The following is a 15,674-nucleotide window of genomic DNA, read 5'->3' as shown; positions in this document are numbered from 1 at the left end:
ACTGGTGTGCCCTCCCCCACTAACCTGGAACCGGCCAGCAAGGCCTCCTGAGCTGGAGTGTGTCGGTCATCAGGCATCTTAGAATCCGACCCTAATTAACACGGAAAGGAGGACGCCGACCTGGGGTGCTGCCGTCCAAGCTGAAATGCGTGGCATTGGCTGTGGTTGGGTGATGAAACCACTGGCAGCGGGAGAGGTTGGGACCCTTACTGTTGGCGGTGATACCTTCAAAGCCGCCCAGGTGCCCAGCTGAGCCTGTGGCCCTGAGGAGCCACAAAGTTAGTGACCTGTGGCTCTTCACTGTGTTTGACCAAGGCTTTTCTGAAAAGAAAGTGAGCTCAGGAAAGAGTGAGACCAGTTTATACGCAGAGAGGAAAGGGAATAAAAGATACAGAAATCTGGGGCTGTCTGGTATGGAGAAACCTGTTGCTTCTCCATCCCAAAGAGCTGGAAATAAGACTAACGGGTCAGTAAAGGCCTGTTAAGACCTTTCAGTTAAGCAAGGTGCTCCACCCCTTCAGCAAATATGGAATAAAGGGTCTGGACTCTCCATAGATGCCTTTGGTTCTAGGTGGCTTCCAGGTGCTGACTGTAGGCAAGACCAAGTACTGACTCACAACAATCTTGTCCAGAAAAATATTTTTGGCCGTGTTATTGACACAATGAATCAATCAGATACAAATAGGAGGGAAGCCTACAAATCTTTTGAGGAACTTTCATTGCCAAGGAAAACACAAGCCCAGACTTCAGCAGTAACAACAAAACTTCGTTGAAACCTTCCAATAATCCCCTGGCCTTGGAACAAGCAGGAGCTGGAGGTGGGCGAAGTGAGCCACTAAAGCTGTCCGGCTCCCAAGGAGAGCATTCTCTAATGCCCAGTTCACACGGGGTGGATACCAGGTGCGAAAGCCTCCCAGAGGTGGGAACCTGGAGTCTGGAGAATAACAGGCCAAGGATTTCCTCCCAGAGAGCAAAACCAGGGTCTAATCAGCAATTTAGCCCATTCTCAATGCCTAACCAGCAAGGTCTCATAACTGCTGAGGATGGGGACCTACTGTGTGTCCCCCATGCTTCCAGTGGGAGCTTTTTCCCAGTCGTGGTGCCCCGGGCTCTACCACGTGCACTGTCAGTGGAGGGGGAGGTAAATTTCGTCTTAGTTCTAGAACTTTAAGAGCCATACCCAGACCGGTGCCTCAGCTGGAGATCTTGGACTTTGTGAACTGGATGCAGCGGCTGGATGGGACGCAGGGAGGGCAAGAAGATGAAAAGTACCTTTGGAACCAAAGGGAGTCCTGTGCCAGGGACTGGTAGGTGTTTCTGGAAACACCTTCCCGGGCACACAGACTGTGCTTCCCTGATTCCCTTGCAGCAGGGAGAGCCTGTGATTGAAGCCTAGCCGAAAGAATGTGGGCAGGAAAGCTGTTTGGTTGTTTCCACGCCTGGTTCACAAACACTGCTCACAGACCATGCAACATACTCGTTCCCCTACAGCCAACTGGTTGGGGACAGACAACGACAACTACTTTGTAAACCATGTGTTGGAGATGATACAGCCTTAGCAGCCTGGGCCCCTGCATGACTGAGTGGAGTAGAGGCCCTCTCCTGCCTCCCCATCCCCCAACCTGAAACTATTCAGGATGGTTATAAGATAGCAAGAAACAAATTTCTGTTATGTTTCAGATACACACTTTTTTAGTCTGTTACCTTAACTGGTACACGGACCTGTGGATAATCAGAAGCAACAGTACAAAGCAAAGGGCATAGAGAACCAGGGGGCAGTAAGTAGAGTGAGACGAGTTAGACCCCATCACAGAGGGTTCCAGAAAGAGGGGACTCTTGCAGGTTGACTTGGAAGGAGCTGGGAAATAACACATGAGAAAAAGAACCTTTGCATAGTTATCAAAAAACAACTGGCTTCCCATGTGATAGGAGTGAGTTATCTTCCCAAGTGTTTGGAAAAGCACTTCTCTGCAGTGAGAACTGGCCTGCTGAGCTTGTGAAGTGTGACTCATTTTGAGAAGGAGTCAGCTAAGATCAGAGGTTGCAATCTGGTGACCCTTGGGCTATATCAAGCCTACTGACCAGAGCTGGCTCTCAGATGTGTTTTTTTAATAGTATTTGGAGGGGGAAAAAGTGAATTAGTGACATCCCTTTTGAAACTTGGATATCATTCCAAGTTCTGGCAACCAACCTTGAGTCTGTCTGGTCCTGCACGACTGTCAGCAGCTGCTCCTGAGTTGAGCTGCTGTTCACTTTAAACGGGGCGTGGCCTCCAGCCTGCCAGAGCCCACGCACTGGGATAGCCTCACGGCCACTTGCTGTCATGCCTCACTCATCTGGCTGCATCCCTGGCTCAGGTAGGCGTTTGAGGTTGTGTTCCAGACCCAGACTATAACACCTCATTCATAAAATCTGATGGCTTAATTCATTAAAAAAATTTTTTTCTACTTTTTTTTTTTTTAATGGAGGTACTGGGGATTGAACCCAGGAACTCATGCATGCTAAGCATGTGCTCTACCACTAAGCTCTACCCCTCCACGCTGGCTTAATTCATTTCAACCCTGTTTTTAAAGTTCACATGATCTGAACCCTTAAAGAAGAAAAGAACTAGAATTTGTTCTATTACCTATTGGGTTTTATTTTGCTCCATAGATTCAGCTCTTGAAAAGGAGTCAAGTTATGCTTTTTCTACCACGGATGTGAAATGATCGAACAGGGCGCCAGCATGAAGACCTGCAGCCTCCTTTTGGGAAAAGGAAAATGGAATCCGTTTGTACTATTATGACGTGTTATTGAGCACTTACTGTGTGCTGAGCACTTGAAATGCAGCATCTCATTTCTTCTCTGCACCAGCCCTGTGAAGAAAGTATTGCCCCGTATTATAAAGGCAGAAGTAAATTGCCAACTATAAAGAGCTGATCAGTGTGATGCAAACCAGGTATGTCTGACACCAAGGTTGGTGCTCTTAGCCACCATTTTGGTCCCTTCCAATGCCCGGCAGCCCTGTCCAGGAGAGCATGTCTGGGGCCCGTGGCTGCCCCAGTGTGGACATTCTGTCCGTCCCTCAGTGTGTACCCCCAAAAAGGAGTGCATGTGGCGGTGCAGGTCAGTGCTGGCCTGTGAATCCTGTTTCTTCCAGAAAACAGTAATAGATAACACCCTGTCCCAAACTCTCCTTGGTCTGTTAAGCTGCTTGGTTAGCAGGGTCCTGTGGAATTCTGGGAATTTTGTAAGGGAATTTTACAGAGGGAGGAGTAGGTGCAGATGGAGTCCGAGAGGGTCCGTAGGTGAATGGAGAGCACAAAGGCAAGTAGACTTCCCGCTTCCTCCTGCCCAGCACGGCACCAGGTGGATCCACAGCACAGATGAGACAGCCACCTTTCCTGCGCCAGTATCGCTGCCACTTGACCCAGAAAAGCCATCACTGGAGGATGAAATGATCCCATGGAGGATGCTAATATTCATTCATTCATTCATAAAACCCACCACATATATTAAGCACCCACAATGTGCCAACCTTAGGGAGCCCCTCTATGCCATGCAGGTACTGTTGTACATTATTATAAAAACACTTCTGCTTTTGAGGCAAAGACAGATCATATTAAGAATTATTATAATGCAAGACTATCTCCCTCAGCGTTATTGGACATGGAAGTGTTGTGGAACAAACTGGCGGGAAGAATTAATTCTGTCTGGGAAGTGGGTAATTGAGGGAGGGAAGAGACAGTTCAGAGAGGGTATTTTTGGTCTCGTTCCATGCTTGTTTGGGTAAGAGGTGTTGGAATACTGTCTGCTGTTGGCTGCCCAACATTCATTCTTGATCCTTCCATTGGGAGACCCCAAGGTGGCTACAGGAACGGCCCTGCTTGACAACTGACCCTCCCCTGGTCACGGTGACCTAACCTGATCCAGTCATGGTGAACTTTAACCCTCAAAGGACTCAGGAGTCTTGCTCTGGCCTCTCTCTTCTGGGATTGGCCATTTGAAAATGAAATGCTTAAAAGTGCCAAAGCCATGAACTAAAAGTTTAGGGCACCTGTAGGACCCATTGTGTGGATCCAGAAGATAGAAGCAGCCTAAAGAAAGCTGGGCTGAGATGTGAATCTTTGTGACAACATTTGAACGCTGCATTCAACTGGATCTGAAGCCAGGTCTACCCCTGGGCACTGCTCTTTCCTCTGAAGCTGGTTTAAGTTAGGTTTCCTGTGGCTGGCAAACCAGAGGACCCCTCATTAATACAGATCCTTTCTGTTCCCTTGTCAACAGATTGGAAGTCTGGTTTTTTTTTTTTTTCCATAAGAATAATTATGATTGCATACTTTGAATTTTGGAAGGAATAATTTTTGCTGTGTACTTTGAATTCCCAAAGCTCTATAGGATGGCTAAGTCTGTCATGAGATGAAAGAAGAAAAGAGAAAGAAAGAAAGAGAGAAAGAGAGAAAGAAGGAAAGAAAAAAAGAGAGAAAGAAAGAAAGAAAGGGAGAAAGAGAGAAAGAGAGAAAGAGAGAAAGAGAGAAAGAGAGAAAGAAGGAAAGAAGGAAAGAAAGAAAGAAAGAAAGAAAGAAAGAAAGAAAGAAAGGAAGGAAGGAAGGAAGGAAGGAAGAAAGGAAGAAAGGAAGAAAGAAAGAAAGAAAGAAAGAAAGGAAGAAAGAAAGAAAGAAAGAAAGAAAGACATCTTTCCCATGGTTTCAAATTGAATCAGTTGGCATATGAAAATTTTACTAATACTATAGATGAAGGACACCATATTCAACTGGTCCACGTGGTTGAGACCATTCTGTAAATGACCAACTGTAATCTACATGGAGGTAGTACTCAACTCTGTCTGGGAAGGTCCTCGAAGGCTCCCCGAGAACATGATACCTGAGCTGTGCCTTCTAAGATAAATTGCCAAGAGGGAGGGGGAGGAATGTTGGTGGCGTCTTGTGAACATGCAGAGAGGAATGGAAACTTTGGGATAATTTCCTTTAACTAGAAAACAAGCTGGAGGGATATGGGGCAGGAGAGGGAGGGCTCAGGCCTGGAGGGCCCTGTAATCACACTAAGGAATTGTAGAGAAAGAAAACACTATAAAGTCCATTTTAGGAAGAATTTAGGAGGAGTGTGGGAGTTTCTGGCTTAGGTAACTGGGTGAGTGATAGTGGTCCCCAGGGCAGGAATACGAAGGCAGAGCCAACCTGGGAGACTAACCAAGGTCAGTTTTGAATGTGTAGAGTAGGGAGCCTGTAAGGTATCCTAGGGGAGATTTCCTCCAGCCAGCCCCACCTCCGGCTCCGGGACGGGGGAGGTCCGGACTAGCTGGCAGAGATGCTCGTGCGCATGATGCCTGTGCTTTTCTCTTCTTCCAGGGCACGCCCAGACCACCTTCCCAACCTCCTTGTGGTAATGTGTGCCATGCCTTGCCCATGGACGGTGAGCAGAAGGGAGGTGTGCCACCTGCGGGCATAGCCCCGAGGGACCTTCCCATGCTCTCAGCATCCATCCCCGGGCTGGTTGGGAGGGCTGTGAGCCCACGGGGAGGGCAGAGCTACAGTCTGAAGGAGCCAGGCATCCTGCATGACTGTGTGGCCCAGAGAACCTCCTCTCCACACCCCCTCCCAACTCAGAGGAGAGGGAAGAGTGACCTTGGCCTGTGCTGCGCCTCAGACATTTGGGGATGTTTATTACAGCAGTTCGCCTGCCTTGACTAACGCAGCTGAAGAAAGTGAGTTGAGAGTCATTTTCTTACCAAGTCCAAGCTCATCCTCCTCACTTCACAACAGGCCAATAATTTGACAGATGAGTTGTTGGGGCAAGAAATAGAGACTTTATTCAGAAAGCCAGCAGACCGAGAAGGTGGGAGACTGGTGTCCCAAAAAGATGGTGTCCCATCTTCCCTAAGTTAGAATTCAGGCTTCCTTTATACTAAAAGGCGAGGGGATGGGGTTGGTTGTTGCAAACTTCTTGGTGTCAGAATCCTTTGTTCTTGTAGCTGTCAGGTCACAATGTTCCTATAAACTTCCAAATGTTGTTCTCTGTTCTGCAGCTTTTTATCTCTATATTAACAGACAAGTGTTATGTACGCCTTCAAACGTCAGAGGCTTAAGTATGGGCTACCTTGTATATTTCAGGCAATAGGCAACGTTCTTTTACAAAAGGTGCAGAACCAGCACGACGAAGCCCAGGCAACAGAGCACAGAGGTTAGAGCTAAAGGAATACATTCAATATGGAGTCAGATTTGTTCTTGCCTGTTATAGGACCACAACACAGGTGGAGGAATCAGGTCTTCTCAGAGAACAGGCAGGAAAGTGAAGGTGGTGGCAAATACAGATGGATTTTCCCCCTGTGAATTAGGAAGTCGGGGTCTGTGCAGAAAAATTCAGATGGCAGAGGCTAGAAGTTTGAGAAAAGTGGTGAAGGTAGAATCACACAGATTTTTGGGAGGAAGCCATTGACATTAGGGACTTTTGGTTCCAAGAACAAATCCAGACCTCGTAGGATCCTAGTGGTCTCTGCAGAACCTCTGCCTCCAGGTCAGGTGGCCTGGGGACCAGGCTCCTGGACTGGTGGTCTGGGTCTGAGCAGAAGATGAACTCAGATGAGACAGGAGACACCGGGGCGGTGACCAAGACAATACACATGGGAAAAAATGGGGATCTGGATTTCAGTGGTGGTTTAAGGGAAAAGCAGGGGGCGTAAGGGGTTATTTAAAGACACGAAGGCTGTAGAAATGAGAGGACTGTGTGACTGACTAGATACAAGGGTTAGGACGTTGGTCCTGGAGGGGTGCCTGCAACAGAGAGCGGCCTTGGGAGGTTCTTCTATCCCAGCCGTACTGACACCTACAAAGTTACACAGCTGACTCACATTACACAGGAGCGAGGGGAGGGGCTCTCTAAACAGCCTCTGCTTCTATTCCCTCCCTCCTCTTACAGAGGGGACGCTGAGTGCCAGGGACATGACGTCACATATCCATGACACAGAGTTCGTGGCCAAGATAGCCCTGGAACCGAAAGTGAATAGAAGGGAAAGGGAAAAGTTGGTGACAGATGGGAGGAGACAAGAGGAGGGGACACTCATTCATTCATTCTTCCACTCACTTCTTCATCCACCAAGTGTGTATTGCCTTTTAGGCCAAATATGAATATGACCTGGTAACATCCTTTAAGGAGCTTCTCGGCAAAAAGTGGACACAGACAGCTGCTGGAAAAAGTGTGCAGGAGACAGTGGGTCAGGAAGCAGGAGTCATTTTTGCCGGTATTGTTGGAGTGGGTGGATGATGAGCATCAGAAAAGCTTCCAAAAGGGAAAAACTCAACTGAATCTTAGAAGATGAGGTGGGCCAAATGGGAAAGGATCTCTTAGCGGAGGAAGCAGACAGCAGGCAGAAAGCAAGCTGTGCTCTAAAGCAGCCCTTGGGTTGGAAAAGTGAGTGCTTCTCCTTGGAAATGACGTTGTGATTGGTGGGGAATTTGAAGGAGACTTCAGAGAGAGAGGTCTTGGGGTAGCACGTGTTACAGCTTTGCCCCTCGGAGGTCTGGCCAGTGCACATCAGCCAGTGGAGCGGGGAGTAAGTTGCACCTGTCAACTCAGCTAAGAACCGGAGGAGGCAGTGCTCAGAATCAACCTCTGGGCTCTGGGATCAGCTCCACTGACTGCACCACGAGCTGCCAGACACCACATGGAGGGCTGGGATCCTGCAGGCGAAGCAGACTCATAAATAACACAAATAAAAAGTGACAGTGCTGAAGTCCCCGAGGGAGGGTTGGGGGGGTGATTCACTCTAGCTTGGGAGGGGCAGCAGAGGTAGGAGCTTGAGGAATGAGCAGGGTTTTGATAGAGTGGATGGGGAGTCATAGAGTGGTAAGAGCTATGCTGGGGAAAGCGTGAAATATTCTGATGGAATTTTTACCTTAGGGAGGAGCCTTCTTGGATTTCAAAGCAATGAATAGCTGGAATCTGCATTTTCTGTGAGCCCGGATTCTTTGGGTCTGCCCAGCCCTTGTCCTCTCACCTGCCAGGTTCAGCAATTCTCTTACCAAGTTTCATTTTTTTCCCAGTTCATCTGGTACTTTGTAGATGCTAAATAAATGTTGAATGAATGAATAAATGGAAAAGGGTGATGAAAAAAGATTTGGAAGGGTCTCTCTCCTTCCACTACTCGGGAAATCTTTTGTAATTCTGAGATTATAAAACAGAAGATTTGGTTTACTCAGAAGACCCAAATCTTAGCTTCCTCCTCCGGTGTTCTTAATCATTTTTTGTGCTTTGCAGCCCTTTGGTGTCTGTTGACCCCTTCTCAGAATAAGGGTTTTGTTGTTGTTTAATAGTCTTTGTCAGGGAACAGATTAGTTCCTTTTGTTTGTTTTGAAACAAGGTTTTAAATATTAAAATTAAATATACAAAATCAGAAAAACTTATATTAAAATTTAGTTATGGGGAGAGGATATAGCTCAGTGGTAGAGCACATGCTTAGCATGCAGGAGGTCCTGGGTTCAATCTCCAGTACCTCCATTAAAAATAAGTAAATAAATAAACATAATTACCAGCCCCCCCCAAAAAAACCCAAACAGTAAATTAATTAAATAAATAAATTTTAAAAAGACTTTAAAAAATAATATGAAAAAATACAGTTATAAGAATTTTTAAAAATAAATTAGTGTCATACTAATAGACAATGCTGATTTATTAATACATTCAGTAACTAGATCGAGTAGCAGGTCTCATAAATGACTGTAATTTCAAAGTAGCGATGAGCTTAATGGCATTTTGCGGTGTCCGCAACACTCCTAATAAAGCGGAAGATATCTATGTTTTCTATTGGTGATAAAGTCACAGGAAGTGCTAACACAACTACTGTCTGTTGCCTGTGTTGGTTACCAAAGGAAACACGTAAGGACAGTTAGAGGTTAGTGAAACAAAGATGCTTGATTTTCCCCCCAGCTAAGGTTGGGCAGCCACTGATTCTCTCCCTGGCTGTGAGCTTCTTCCCGCCACCCCTCAACATCTTCACCTGCTCTGCTACCAAGGCCGTGGGTGCTGGGGCAGGGGCATCCCCAGGACCGGGTGCCTGCTGCCAGAAACCACCACAGGGAGGTCAGTCAAGGAAGCCACCGAGTTGGTACTTTGGAGTAATTTTGGCCCTTTGGATGCAGGAGGAAATGGTTTGTCTCCAGGAAAATTACTGGACTCAAAAGCTGGAATAACAGACTAGAATAAAGCAGGCTGTTGGAATAAAGTGCGCAGGATACCGTGGGGCAAGAAGGAGGCTTCTAACTTGGGAAGTTTTAAGCAGCTCTAATCTCTAAATTTTCTTCTTTTCACCTCACTGGACAAAAACTCAAGGAGACCCCGGGAGCTGCATAAAGGCCTTTGAGTTGCCAGGAGTCAGCTGAAGGGGCTCATTTGTGTATTTATTTGTTTGTTCGTATACTTGTGTGTTTGTTTGATTTGTGTATCAAATTGGAAATGATGAAACAGTTGATGACGGTGTGTGGAAACAGACTTACTCTGGGTGAGGGTCAACATTTCTGCAGGACCCTTTGGCAACAGTACCTGAAACCTTAAATACATGCCTATGCTTTGGTCTGGCGATCTTGCTGTTGACATTTTTTCTTAAGAAAATAACTATATGGCTTCCTATGTGTATAAAATGTTTATTGGTGTTTTAAACAATAGCAAAATTAAAAATTGAGTCAAACAAAACAAAACCCCAAAACGCAGGAGAAGTCATTCACCATATACGCAAAGAGGGCAGAACCACATGCTGCTGGATCCAAAAGTGCATAACAGTTGGAAGAGCTGAGTCACACATTCACGGAAAACGTCAGAAGCCCTCAAAGGCTAACAGCGGTCGTCTTTGCTTGTGGGATTGCGCTGGCCCTGTTTTCTCGCCGTGCCCTCCTGGGGTTTCTCGAGGTCTTGCGGGGAGTATGGAGTTTGGAGCTCAGCTAGAGACACCCATTTCCCAGGACACGTGTGGTGAATTTGTGTCTGAAAGAAGGACCACTGCATTTCTTTCAAAAAGCATTTCTCCAAGAGCTCAACTCAGACTTGCCTAACTGTGTGAATTCAATGAGGATAACTTAAAAAAAAAAGAAAGAAAAAGAAAAAAGAAAAGAAAAGCTGGGATGGGGAAAGATGAGGAAATGCCTGAAGTGTTTGCCTGTTTCATTATCCAAAGCCAGAATCTCTGGTAGAGAGTTGGCATCACCACCCACCCCTTGAATCTCCCCCCACCACGGAGAGTAAACCTGGTGATCAGATGGGGTCCACGTGGGCCTTAGCTGCTTACAAGTGAGCATATAACTATCAAGCTGCCATGCAGGCTGGGAAACGGGCCTGGGAGGGGTGAGTGTCTCGTGGGCTTAGGGGCCACTGGGCTCAGTGGACTCCTCCTCACTCCTGACCCCTCACTGCCTCTTCTCACCTAGATGACACAGAGGTCCAGGTGACATTGAGCAAGGAACTTATATTCCTTTTATGAAATCCTTAGGCTTCTGAATTCGCTAAGTTTAAATGCCTGACCATCCTGATACTTTGCTTTGGCTTTGCAAACTTTTTCTTCCAGAGATTGATTGCATCTCCATTTCAACAAATATTTATAGCCCGTTCATGCCTTCGCTCCACAAATATTTACTGAGTGCTCACGTCAGCAAGAGCAAACTGTCGTGCTCCCTCCAGGACTGCGGGTCCCCTCCATCCACCATCCTGGCAGATTCCAGCCATTCTTCCCAGTTTGGTTAAGGGAGGCCCTTGGGGTGGGGACATGGAGCGCTGAGGGGAGGGACTCACATTCTGGGCAGGTGGGGGCCTCACTGGGGGGCTGCTGGGAGGCGGGAGGGCACCAGGGTGGACGAGGGCAGGACTGCTGAGGTTGTCGCCAGCTCAGCAACAAGGAGCGATGCTGGGCATGCGGGGGGCAGGCAAGGCTGCGGCCCCTCTGGAGTGAGCTGGTTTCTATGTGACACTAATCGGCAATCTTTATGCGGTTCACTCCTTCCTCCACCCATCCACCTACACCTGGAGAGATCTTTGCCTGTACCTCCCCTAGGTTTTGTGCAGCCCTGAGCGCCTAACACAGCCCCTGCTGCCTGGGAGAAGAGTCAGGAAAGTCAGTGGCGGGAATCTAGAAAAGGGCTGGGCGGGCATCAGTGGAAGGGGCAGCCTGGAGCAAAGGAGGAAGTGACCAGCTCCGCTGGAGGGGCGGGGACGAGGGAAGAGGGAATTCCAAGGAAGGAAGAGGGGGTGTTAACAGCAGAGATGTGTGAAGCAAGACTGCCTGGCCCCGAACCAGGTCTTGCCTTCACAGCCAGGCTGCTTGTCCCAGAGGCAGCAGGCTGCATGGCAGGGAGCATCGTGGTCACACCAGGGGCCACTGAGAGCCGAGGCCAGAGTCAACGTACTCAGATTCGCCTTTGGAAATCCTGAGCTGACATCTGGGGGGAGGGCAGGTTAGGGATGAAGGGCTGGGCTGGGATCGTGGCTGATGCTGGGGCACTGAGACCACTTGGGAACCTGCAACCACGGGCAGTGGCGGTGACCCAAGGAAGAGGTGACGGAGCTGAGAAATATCTAGGAATAAAATGGACAGGCAGCGTGTAGGGGGCAGTCAGGAAACCAAGGGAGGGAGGCCAGCAGTTACGAGTGCTGTGTGGGCCACTTGCCTGCTTGGCTGTAGAAAGCTGGGTCCAGTGTTGAGTTGGTTCTGGGACAGCCTGGTAGGGAGCCTGGATGCAGCTGTTTGCTGGAATTTGGAGTTGCGGAGAGAGGAGGACCTTGGGCCAGAGCTGAGCTTTACATAGCACTGTCCTGGTACATGGGACCTGCGACAGAGCCAGGCAGCTGAGGGGCCACCAGAGCTTCCACCTGCGACCTGGGGCCAGTCCTTTCCCCTCTCAGTCCTCGGTGTCCTGCTCTGTACCCTGGGTTGGGCGGTGGTGCGGATGTAATGACCGAACCTAAATAATGTGCTTAGAACAATGCCGCTATACAGATGTGCCCAAAGCGTGGTAGCTACTCTCCTCAGGACTGTTTGGGACCCCTCAGGGTGTACGTGGTGGCCGATTCTTATGAATGGATGAGATGGCTCAGGGAGACGGAGCTGTGGGAGGACGCGAGAGACAGAGGGCAGCTGTGACCCTCAGCACGTAAGGACGTTTTCTCGTTCCGCCCCGAGTCTCTGAGTCAGAATGGTGGCCAGAGCAGATGACGGGGCTGTGGTTTAAAATCTTTTCAAAACAAATTCTCATCAGACCTTCTAAATATATCAAGGGGTTTAGTTTTATGAGCAAGGCAAATTAAGCCTTTACTCTTTGTGTTTTGAAAAGAACAAAGTGGTACTGTAACCACCATATGGGATATTTTTAAGGTACATGGGAAAAACTTGGTGTTAACCAGCTGTGTGACATTCAGGAGTCACCCGCTCTCTCTGAGCCTGAGTTAATTCACCGTAAAATGAGTCACTTGGATCATAGTCATTGCTCGGGTTTCTTCCAGTCCTAAAAATCTAGTTCTGAAGGCAACCAACTGTCTGGCTGGTTTTAGTTACTTGATGTATTTGAAAGTCAAATGGCGGATTGTCTTTAAAAATATGTGTATGGGACGGGTAAGGGGAGGCTTTGTCCATAGCAGGCGGGATACCAAAGCAGGTGGGGAAAGGACGGTGTGAGGGAGGTCAAGGGGTCCCACAGCTCCACAGGGAGGTCAGTCAGTGGGTCAGCGGCCCGGCCTGGGCCCCTGTGTGTGCTAGAAGCAAACACCCTCCCACAACGATGGCAGACACCATCTCTGCCTCCACTGTATTTACAATCTGTTGGGAAAGTGAGAGAACGAACTCATTCCAACAATGAGTGAAACGATGCTAAGACCACACGCAAGTCTCTGAATCTTTTCAAGCTTCTCTGTGAAATGGGGACACAGATGTTCCCCTCAAGTTATGAGAGTAACTGCCCTAACACGGTTTGTTTCTTTATATTTGATGGGACTTGCAGAGATGCATAGAGTACAACAGAAGTGAATAAGTGAGGACATGGAGATGAAGGGACAAAAAGATAAAGGAAAGGTAAATTAATCTCCAAATTGTGCATGGATGGCCTGTGAGAGTTGCTAGCAGTGGTCTGAAAATTCAGTTCTGAGCTTCTCAGCTATCAAAGAAAGAAGGAAATGTGATCAGTCTGATCATATCACTTCTGGTGACAGTTTTGCAGTGGCCCTACTGCCTTTAGATAAAAGCCAGGCATCTTCTTTGTCTCACAGCTTCCCTGGCTCCCACCAGCCGCCCACAGGCCATGGTGAAGAGCCACCAGCCTTCTCCCTTTCATGGACCGGCCACTTTGCCACTCTCTCATTCTTTCTTTCCAGGCTCAGCTCACCCATCTCTTCCTCTAGGAAGCTTTCCTGACCCCAGAGTGCTGCTCTCTGTTCCCCAAGAATCCTGTCTTTCTTGCCTGTAATTGCAGGTCTGTCTTCTCTCTGGTTACCCACCTCCTTCCCCAGGGCTCCATCCCTCTCAGGGCGCTGGACCACAGTAGGCGCTCCGTAATTATTGGCAGAATGACTGGAAAGTTGCGCAGCTTTTCCGGTCCCGAGATCTCTGGGTCAGGCTACCCCCCCACAGATCTTCAGAATGAGGGTTCCCTGTGGAGTGGGGGACACACTGCAGGACCCCACAGCCTGGCTGGTCGGACTGAGTAAATGGTGAGCTAGCAGAAGTGGATAGAGGCTAATGGTGTCCTGGTGACAGCAGGACTTGCTACAGGAAGTAATCTCAGATGATGAGAACTGAGGTGGGAGTTTCCTGCAAGGGAGGGAAGGAGAAGGGGAAAGAGTGAATTTAAGGTAGTTTACAGAAAATCTGCAAAAGTCACATTAGGAACCCCGCTATCTATGACCACCCCTCACACAGTGGAGCTGTAGACGTTAGTGAGATTTTTGAAAATAAACAAAAGATCAACCCCAGAAAAGATAAGGCAGAGGATGATACAAACCCATACACCCAGGGGACATATTCTAGGGCGAAGGTCACAGAGGTGAAGGGCCAGCAACTAATCTGAAATATTCAGGCAATGAGAAATTCACATGGTGAAACCTTTCAGACTTGCTGAGCTGGGAAGATGCGGTGGTGAACTTCATGGAAAAGTCATAGTGAACAGTCCACACTGACATTGTGTGTAGACGTTGGCCCAAAGATCTTTAATCATTTTATATATAGATGCCTTATTTTATGTGTGTGTGTATAATTGGATTCTAAGTTACTTACTTAAAAAGAGCAAGAAAATGTCCTTTTCTTGCATTTTCCCACAGTATCTGTCCTAGAATCTTCACATCTTATGCGCTTGTTGAGTTAAACTGGATTCAAAGGTTTGAAGAGATACAGTTTTCAGACATAGGGAAGTCTTGCTAAGTGTAATAGTATAGGCTTGTACTTCAGATAGGTTACAAAGGATCACTCACTTGTAAAAATATTCACTCTCCCATTAAAAAAAAAAATGACCCAGACCCTCTGTGCAAAAAGACTCAGGAGTTTTACACAATAAAATACTCCATGTGAGTCATCACTGTGAAATGACTTCCAAGGAGATTCTCAGGACTCCTGGGCTGCATTCATTTTTTAAGTGTGTGATGGTCCTCTCCTCTGCTGATCAAATCAGATCTGCATAAGATGTTCTGTTCTGGGCCCCATATCTCAGAGATGAGATGGGTAAACCCAGAATGCATTCAGGAAATGGTGACCAGGAAGGAGAGGACGCTCAGAGTTAAGAGATGCAGGAGACAACCAAAGGAAGAGGATTCCACTTACACTCTCATTCACCGTCTCACCCAAAACGGAACCTTGGTACCAATCCTAGACTCCTTCGCCTCCCTCAGTCCCTCTTGGACCCCCACATTGCTCCGCATTCCCCACTGTCCCCAGCCAAGTTCTGGTGCCCCTTGTGCCTCCCCCAAGATCTGCAGCCACCCTCTTCCCCCAGGCCTGCTCCCCTCCACCCGTCCTCCCATGATTCTCAAGCTGAGCTTTCTAAAATGCACATCAGTTTGTGCCCCTCCCTGCTGGAACTCCTTAATAAATACTCACACATTCAGCCTCCGACTCAAGCCCACTGTTAACAGCCTTATCCTGTTCCCTCCCCTTCACAAGCATCCTCAGCTCTGGCTGGCCGTAAATCCAGCAGGTCCTCCAATATGCCATGCATTTTCTCACCTCCCACTTTTGCGTATAAGGGTTTCATCTCCATGCTGAGCTGGAACAGAAACTCAACTTCAGGACTATGCTAGGACAGAAACAACTCCAGCTAACAAACGAAAAACGAAAGTATTATCACGAATGTAATATATGCCTGAATACAAGGTAACTTTGAATATAAAACATTTCCCAATAAGAAGGTTCTCTGCCTCGCCTCGATTTTCTTCCCCCTGTGTTGGATATTTACACTTATCGGGGAGGAGGGAGAGATGGCAGCCAGTAGCTGTAACTTTATAACCACCCAACATCCTGAATTAAACAGTTTTCCTCCCCAGCAGAAGATCCCCAGGGAACATTCTGAAGGGCCGAGCTTGGGACCTTTCCTGAGCCAATCACTGTGAGCAGGGCTAGAGGTTCACTCTGATTGGTCCTTATAGTAGAGAGGGGCAGGGCAGAGTCTGGGAGCAGGGAGCCCTCTGCAAGGAAGGAAGCAGACAAAGTGGTTCCCAAA

Source organism: Camelus ferus, chromosome 14, assembly GCF_009834535.1.
Source record: "Camelus ferus isolate YT-003-E chromosome 14, BCGSAC_Cfer_1.0, whole genome shotgun sequence".
Lineage (NCBI taxonomy): Eukaryota > Metazoa > Chordata > Mammalia > Artiodactyla > Camelidae > Camelus > Camelus ferus.
This window is presented reverse-complemented; position numbering follows the sequence as displayed.